At 38.4% G+C, this 9,216-nt stretch overlaps 1 pseudogene; it reads left to right on the forward strand.

The window, feature by feature from the left end:
- Nucleotides 1-926: 926 nt before the first annotated feature.
- LOC147900193 (ribonucleoside-diphosphate reductase large subunit pseudogene) lies at nt 927-1,501 on the forward strand (annotated as a pseudogene).
- The last annotated feature ends 7,715 nt before the right edge of the window (nt 1,502-9,216 follow it).

Raw genomic sequence — 9,216 nt, forward strand, 5'->3', positions numbered from 1 at the left:
CTACTAGGTATGTCTTCCCGCAAGCAATTTCATGTCGTTTCTCCACTCATTGCCATAACCGATGCTTTCTTCCACCCAAATTGCCTCTTCCTTCAATCCGCTGATAGGAGTAGGTAACTTTGACGAAATCAAAATCTTGCGGAGGTTTCTCAGAAGCGGCTGACCGAATCGATTGAAGACTCTTCCCTCCAATTGTTGGAAAATTCCGTTTGTAATGTTATGCCATTGCTTCAAGATTTTCGAAACTGGTAAAAGATGCGTTACGTAGACGAGAAGCAGCCACACTTTCCTCAATTGTTCATTTCGTGATCAATTGTATGCGCTGGTGCAAACTTTTTGACTCTGAGACCAGATGAATCACTGCTCGCCTTAAGAAGCTAAGCTATGGCTTGAACATGGAGCACTGTGATCTTGTTCAAGTTGCCTAAAAATTATCTGCTGGGGTTTAGAAGGGCATCACCACCAGTCAGTTGGATGAGCTTGCTGCCAAAACAGCAACTGCATTGACTACCAACCATCCCCACTATGCCATTGTAAGAACCTAGCCTTTCCCATTGCGTATTGATTTGGCTCATTCCGTTTTTCCATAGCTCGTCTAATGATCTGTTTTCCAAAAAAATTTCACAGCTGGCGGCCAGGATTGTAGTATCTAACCTCCACAAGAACACTAAAAAATCATTCTCCGAAACGTCAGTAGCATCTTGGCCTCGCTTTTGCATTTTGCATTCTTTTCACACTTCTTCAGCTAAGTTTTGTTCTCAATTGCACTGAGACTCTTCCGCCTCAAACGATTGCTTGTCCAGGGTAAAGATTATGTTCAGCCATGTGAACGAGCGGTCGAACTTACCAACTCCTCTAATTGTTTATTTGATTTTCTCTACAAAAAAGGTTCTCTTCTGAGTCATTAATGGACTTTTTTCTTGTAGAATTCTGCTCGCCTTGATGGCGAGATAATCTATGTCTGAGACTTCGTTTATGCTACTTTGCATTTAAGACCTTGAAGAGATCTTACCTCTTAAAGGTCAATGGAAGGGTGGTTGACAGGCCTCACGATATGCTTATGAGGGTATCTATAGGCATTCATAAGGAGGATATCAAAGCAGCTATTAAGACTTATCATATGATGTCCCAGCGCTGGTTTACTTATGCCTCAAAGAAAATAATATAAGCTTGTATGTACAGCTCAGTAGTTGTTTCCTGCTTTGTATGAAAGAAGACAGTATAGAAGGTATTTGTGCAACAAGTAGCTACATCTGAGGAACCAATGGAACTTCGAATGGCATTGTGCCTATGCTTTGAGTATTTAACGATACAGCCCACTATGTAGACTAGGGTGGAGGAAAAATAAAGGGTATGGGCATTGCTTAAGAGTGTGCCATAGAATCACATTGGGATATTATATACCTTTGACCCTTTTGGACAAAATTTGCACATGCATGTGATTGTTGGTGCATTTGCAATTTATGTGGAGCCATGGCATGCATATATTTTTGATTGGTAATTGTATTGTGTGATTGGAGCATGGCATCTTCTTATGTGGAATACCTTTGACAGGTAGAAAGTACGTGATTTATTTTATGGGTTATGGACGCCAGACTTGTTCATGAGGTGTGTTCAAGATAATGGACCCTAGTCTCTGTTTTGCCCCCTAATGAAGCTCCAAGATTGACAGACTGCTGGGGTGAAAAGTTTGAAAACCTTTATACCCAGTATGAGAGAGAGAGGGCTGTATTGTCAGTGCCTGATATGCTAGGGATACATTCTGATTCAAGCACTTCTTTGATAAATTAGACATTGCCCTTTGCAAGGGAAGGCAAAGAAGGTAGTCCAAGCTCAGAAGTTATGGTTTGCAATTTGGAAGCACAAGTCGAGACAAGCAATTCTTATATGCTATTTAAGGTCTGCATTACTCCAACCTAAAAGTAGCCATTCTTCAATTTTTATGGCAGTGATTTTGTTCGAAGTATTTTCTCTGTTTGTCTGCAGGACTCTTCCACTAGTCAAATATTAGGAAACAATAAATGTTTTGAGCCCATATACCTCTAACATCTACTACAAAAGACTGCTGAAGTTAGTGTCTAGATTGCCAGTGCCCTTTGATTGTGTCATGCCAAGGTAAGAAAATTGAGCAAGCAAGACAAAAGGGCGACTTTTCTTCAACATTTTGCAAGGTATTAAGATCTCTTAGTCTCCATTTTACAGTCTTTAGGCCACAACATACTAAGCAAATTTTGAAGTGTTGCATGGATCCTAGGCCAGCCACACCACAACATTTTCTCTCCTTATTGCAATGTTTAGGTGAGAAAGATTCATTTTCATTTCATTTATGCTTCAGGGATTGTGATGCTCCAGCTCTTTGTTTGCATGTAATAATGTCCTAAACAAGTATGCAGGTGAATGGCCTTTGATGGAAGCCATGAAACTAGCTTGTTTAAGCATGCGATGCATAAAGATATGTGCGCCGATTCTCCTCCCACACTAACAGGTGGTTATATATGAAATGTAAAGCGCCATGTACAAAATGAAGATCTAGGTACCAAATTCAAATTGCCGTATGCTAAATGCAAAATGTTATGTGATCAATTTAAAGTGATATGGGCCCAAGCAAGGGTACTTTCCTTAGTTGTATAATTTTTTGAGAGGAGGTTCCCTAGACACGTGTGGTGATGTGCTAAATGCAAAGTACTAGAAGCCAAATGCAAATTGCTATGTGCTGAACTCAAATTGCTATGTGCTGTATACAAATTGCTATGTCCTAGATCCAAATTGATATGAACCCAAGGAAGGGCACGTTCCTTGGTCTTATAATTTTTGGAGAGAGAGTGTGCTAACTCTCCCCCCACACAAATGAGTTATTATGTGCTAAATGACAAGTACTATAAGCCAAATGCAAAGTGCTATATGCCAGATTCAAATTGCTATGTGCAAAATTAAAAGTACTTTTGTAGAAGTATCCAACAAGTGCAAAGTGCTATGTACCAAATGAAAAGTGCTATGTGCTAAACTCAAAATGCTATGTGCTACATACAAATCGCTATGCGCTAGATATAAATCGATATGAATCCAAGGAAGGGCATGTTCCTTGGTCTTATAAATTTTGGAGAGGAAGTGTGCCAACTCTCCCCCCACATAAATGTGTGGTTATGTGCTAAATGAGAAGTACTATAAGACAAATGCAAAGTGCAATATGCCAAATTCAAAATGCTACATGCAAAACTAAAAGTGCTTTGTGGCAAATGCAAATTGAAATGAATACGATGAGAAATTTTGCAGAACTATCTGACAAGTATAAAGTGCTATGTACCAAATGCAAAGTGCTATGTGCTAAACTCAAATTGCTATGTGCTATATGCAAATTGCTATGTGCTAGATACAAATCGATATGAACCCAAGGAAGGGCACAAATTGCAAAGTACTATAAGCCAAAATGCAAAGTGCTATATGCCAGATTCAAAGATTCAAAATGCTATGTACAAAATTAAAAGTACTTTGTGCCAATTGCAAATTGAAATAAACCCAAAGAAGGGCACATTCCTTGGTCTTATAACTTTGGTAAGGAAGTGTGGTAACTCTCTCCCCACATAAATGTGTGGTCATGTGCTAAATGTAAAGTATTATGTGCAGAGCGTAAAGTGCCATGTGTTGAATGCAAAGTGCTATGTGCCAAATTCAAATTGCTATTTGCTGATTCAATTTTCTAAAAATAATACATCTGGTTATATGCTAAAATTACAATATTCAAATAAAACATATTATCTATCAATACAGCTACCTACCCAGATCTAGTTATAATCTCTAGAAGACGAGTTCTTTGAATCCAGCTAGAAGCTCTAAGGGGTAGGGAAGGGCCACGGGATCTCGGGAGGAATCTGGCCGAATCCCTGCGACTGCGGCCGAAGGCTAGGTGGGAGCTTTAATCTGGCCAGAGTTTGACTTGGAAAGGGCGACATGTGGCCCTTCTTGGCCGTCAAGGTGAGCTGGGAGGGCACGTGGAATTGCCGGTGAGTTTTGATCAAAGTTTGAGTGGAGGATTCTAGGTTTTAGGAGGTCGTAGGTGGACAGTCAGGATTAATCTTGGCCAACCATTGACCTTGACGGGTGGATTCAGACCACTCCATGGCCTCCTCATCACTCTATCAATTTGTCACCAATGTGTGATTGGTGTAGGTGTTGGAGTAGATGGAATTGGAGCAATTGGAGGAGTTAGGCCATGGAGTAGGTGGCCTTCATGGGCCTTGTTCGGGCCTATTGGATAGCATGTTGCCTTTCACACCACCTTTTGGAGGATAGCCGTGAACCCAGTCTAACAGGACGTTCCCGTTCATGGCTAAGGTATGATTCACAAATGTCCACCCATGGAGTCAGAATGTGGGCACATACTTCCACCATGGCTGGATTCCACTGGTCACTCAAAAAGTTTTTCTTGTCCATGGATTTTCTTATGGATAGGCTCCATAGGTTGCCCAAGGTCCCTACAACTATTTTGTCCAATAGTTTCTACATGAATCAATTAAGTACAAGTTTTGATTTTGCCATTGTTTGCAGACATTTGTGAATACTCAAGGTGCCCACTTTTCTAATGGAGTTGTCCAGCCATTTGTGAATCTGCCCTAAGTGAGCGAGATTGCCTGAAAATGCCAAAACTTAAGTTGTTCTCGCGATTTGATCAATTGCCCACCACGCCAAAATCAAGCGCTCTTCTAGCCAGGCATTTCGAGGCTAGCTCTTATACAGTTTTTACATGTTCAAACTTAGTGTTGCATTGGTTGATGATCTACTGTCAGTCTGACGTTTGGAAATTGCAACCAAGGACTGAGCAGGTGGGAACACAATCAGATGGATGATAGGACTTGCCATCACTTGCTCAATTTCCTTAGATGGGCGCCAAGCGAGAACATCCTCTAAGGTGGGTACACACCACCTCATGCTAGGGCTGCAAACAGGTCCTACATATATTAACAAGTTTGAACTCTTGTCTTTTATTTTGGTAGTGAAAAGAGGGATATTTTTATTAATACGTTATTAAGCAATATTTACAAATGCCAGTTTTTAAGAGTTGAACAAAAAAAGTAGTAAACATAACCAAACATACATCAACTGAGGACTGAACCCAAAAACATTTAAGAAATAGTCATCATCTTCATTTTTGCTAATGCTTCTAAAGGCCTTCATGATATTTATCAATAGATTCCATATATCCTTAATAACCAAGATGTGTTGATGGTAGCCACCATGACATCCTTCTTCAGATTAACACAACGATCTTTTCAATGTGTTCATTACACTCTTGATCTTGAAGACATCGGCCAATGAGAGATCATAAGCACATCATCTAAAAAAGTCTTACTATAAAACATTGAGAATAGCTCTTATCTCCCCACTGTGTGCTTTTTCTTGAATTAAGCAACCCAAAGAATCGGTTGCCATTGCATAGAGTAGAAGGGATAGAGCACCACCTCTCTCATAGAATGTTAAAAGGATGACTTGGAGGTCACGCTATTAGCTTCAACCTTTGCTTTGGAGTTAGAAAAGAGAGTCTCAACAAATCTATCTTCTAAACCTAGGACCCACACCCATGTCCTCTAGAGATTGTAAGATGAAACCCCACTTCCTCCTATTGTAAGCTTTGTTGAAATCGACCTTCGTACCTCTCTTCCTTCGCCTACTAGAGGCCTTTCCAAAGGGTCATAAGTGCTTCCATATAAATCCTTTTTGTTCCTATCTTATGCTTGCACTTTCAGTCTAAGCCCAAGAGCAAGGGCTTTAGCTATAATTTTATAGCTACCATTAAGCCCTCTTAAAGGTTTCCAAATTAGTATGGCTTCTTTGGGTCCTTCGTTAGGGATAGCTTAATCATACGTATATTATCCTCTTATCAAGAGAACCTTGTTTTACTATTTCCTCCCATAAATGAAGAAGCTTTGGACCTATTGTTTCTCAAAATACGATATAAAATTCTACTAGGAGTCTGTCTCCCCTCCTATTCCACTCTTACGAGTTGACTTAAAGGTGCACAAATGACTTGCCTCTAGGTTTCCCCTTAGGCTAATGAAGCACTCTTGTTCCACACCCAAGAATTGAGCTAAAGGTGCACAAAGGACTTCAAGGTGGGCAAACAAGTTAAGGGGGTTTGAGAATTTAATTTAGATCGAGGCTTTAGTAGGAGGGTTCATGTTTAGGCTAAAATACATATCCCACAACTGCACTAAGATCGGTCGGTTACAAATTGTCCATGTGTTGTTCTTCATAACTACTTTTTCCATCTCAAACTTCTCAAACCGTGAAGCCATTCGTCATTTAATCTGATATTCATCACAATCGTCCCCTTCTTGACCTAGTTCACTCTCCCACCCCTCGAGAAAAGCTGTAGAAGGACAAGATTCATGAATCAATCCAACAACTGCATTTGAGTTAAGCCATTTAATTATCTCATTCAGGAATCTTTTGTGAACTCAAATAGCTAAAGATTTACTTGGTAAATTGTCTCCATCTTTTGCATGAGCACATCCACCTGCTCTAGCATTGAGATGTCTTTCTGCAACTCTTTCTCCATCTTCAATTGCTCTCCCAAACAATCCTCTAGCTTGAGGCAAAAAGACATCAAAACCTTTACCTTTTTGTCAAGCCGGTCCTTTGCAGAAAGACTATCCTTGAGGGCCCCAATATAGCTTTGCTCAAACATTTTGTGCACGTATGTCCTACAAGAAGCCAGATCTCCCTCAAATTGGCATCTTCTCATGTAGCACTTTTCCATTCCCTTGTGTCAGATACTGGGTCTTTCTAAATGAGGAGGTTTCCAAGCATTTGGGATGTAGGAGGGGGAATGAAATTCTTTGAGTTGAAGTTCCTTCTATTTCTCTTGTTCGTGAAAGAAAGAAAACTCAAAAGGTAGTAGTCCAGGTGGATCTTTGGTCTCTTCAGTCTCCATCCATTACGTGCAGGGACATATTAGGACTTGAGATTGCATCATCCTATCCCCTGTATCATCAACTATCACATGAGTAAGCTTAGGGCCTCTAAAATGGTGCAATATCCTCTTCCACTCCCCACTAAGTTTTGCCAAGCCCTTGTCTTTTGTTTAATGAGGTCCATCATTCAAGGCTTAGGCAAGGATGGACAAATGAGTTTGGCTACCCAAGATTTTATCCAGCCTACTTTGGACATCTTGTTGTAGGGTATCCACCTCCTCCCATGCCCCTGCTACCCAACATTGGGTAGCTGGTGTGTAAAGCACCCTAAGTGTGTTAGTTGAAATAAAAGTCCATAGCTGGAGTGTAAAACACCCTAAGTGTGTTAGTTGGAAGAACAGGCCATAGCAACATAAGTCTTCCCAATTATTAGAACTAATGCATATGATCCTCAATAAAGGAGATAAGGGACTAAATAGACTAGATTAGCCCTTAAATAGCCAACTGCTATCCTTGCCCGTAAATAGTGATCACTACCCTTGCCAAGAGATATGATGTATTTTTTATCTCACCATCCTTACGACACTACAAAAGCTCCTAAGCTCAAAGCTAAACTACGATCAATCAAAAAAAAAATTGCTTGCAGCTTTCTATATTGTCATCACTTTCTATTTTATGTATCTTTCTTCCAATGTTATCTTGTCCAACAATGGAGTTTGAGCCAGTCAGCATAAATCGTCCATGTATCCTTCTTGCGTTAGCTTTTTTGTGGAACTTTGCTTGGTTCTCATTATAGTAGGTTTTGATTGGTTTATTTGTTCCTCGGAATGATAGAAGGCATTGATCTTCACTGAAACATTGATTTTTCTTGAGATTCTACTAAGGGTGACTGCCATTAGTGGTATTACTTTCGATTCAACATCACTTTAACATTTTGGGCAGTAGAAAGCATCATTATCTAAGCTTTTGTTGATTTGCACTTTCGAGCTTCAATTTGAGCAGAAATGGTACAAAGGTTTGCTTGTAGAATTAAGTCTAAATTCACCTTCAACCTACATAAAGCCAACAACATTTTCAATAAAATGTAATAGTATGGAAAGGTTTTTAAACATTTCATCACAAATGTAGATGCGATATAAAAAACATAATTCTTTGCCGGAATTTTGCCTTCTCTAGTGTCTTGCTACTTGTATCAGGTCTTCTTGTATTACAACATCATTCACAAGAGCGAGAATGCTAGATGTTTGAAACTGAATGTTTCTTTTGTTACTATATGTACTTACATATACATTCTTGAGAATGCACATGGCAAAATCCTTTGACCGTAGCTCAATTGAGCATCCAATTTTTTTCAACTTTTGTCTCGAAGAAAAAGGTACTCTTGAATTTGAAGGGGAAAAAAACCGTAATTTTATTATAATCTTGGTACTAATTTGTATGGTTACGTTAGCATCTCCTTTAACATATGTTGTTTTTTCCTGAAATGATAAAATTTTCAATTCTTGTGTAATGGTTCTTTTGTATGAATTGTTCATATTTTTCTATTAGCTCTATATCGTAACCATTACGAGTCCCTCATCATTTACTAAATCGGAACGAATATTCAAGTATCTTGTTGAAGTCAAATGTTCCGTAACGATTAAGTATCAATCCTTTAAACACAACTCCCTGCATTTGTTCAATGAGATTCATAACTTTGACCACTTTGAGTGTATTGTTGTATAGCTGCATAGCAGCCATCGTACATAATTATTTATATAGGGTTAAATGAAGGGAGGATAAAATCAACAATCAGAATGTAGTACTTGACTATAATCCAGTAAAGTAAAAATATTCAAAAAATTAGTATTTGAATATAATTCGAGTAAAAATGTAAAAATAAACCATCATGTTATTGATACATGTATAGCTTATCACATAGACATTTACTTATTGTGTAAAAAGACTCATGATGCAAGAATGACTTGTAGCTCGTTAAAACATATATATAAATGAGAACATATGGGTAAGAGCAAGGCCACATGCGTTTTCTTATTTTAAGAATTTTGTTTCTTCCAACAAAGTTTGTGGTATTAAATAAGAACTTGTTGGCTTATACTCTTTCTTTCAACTATTTAAGAATGATGTTTCCTTTTTTAACTTTTAGATCACATTATTTTATAAAATTAATAATAAGAGGATCATCCAAACTACTATTAAAGAAGTAATACATTAAAGAATTAATCACAAATATGTTGATCTTTAAATGTTTTATGTATGTACTTTTGAATTTTGAGTTATAATATGCTTACATTTAAATATTATTTTA

Source organism: Dipteris shenzhenensis, chromosome 7 (assembly GCF_047967505.1).
Source record: "Dipteris shenzhenensis isolate YYH24624 ecotype China chromosome 7, Dip_SZ_1.0, whole genome shotgun sequence".
NCBI classification, from domain to species: domain Eukaryota; kingdom Viridiplantae; phylum Streptophyta; class Polypodiopsida; order Gleicheniales; family Dipteridaceae; genus Dipteris; species Dipteris shenzhenensis.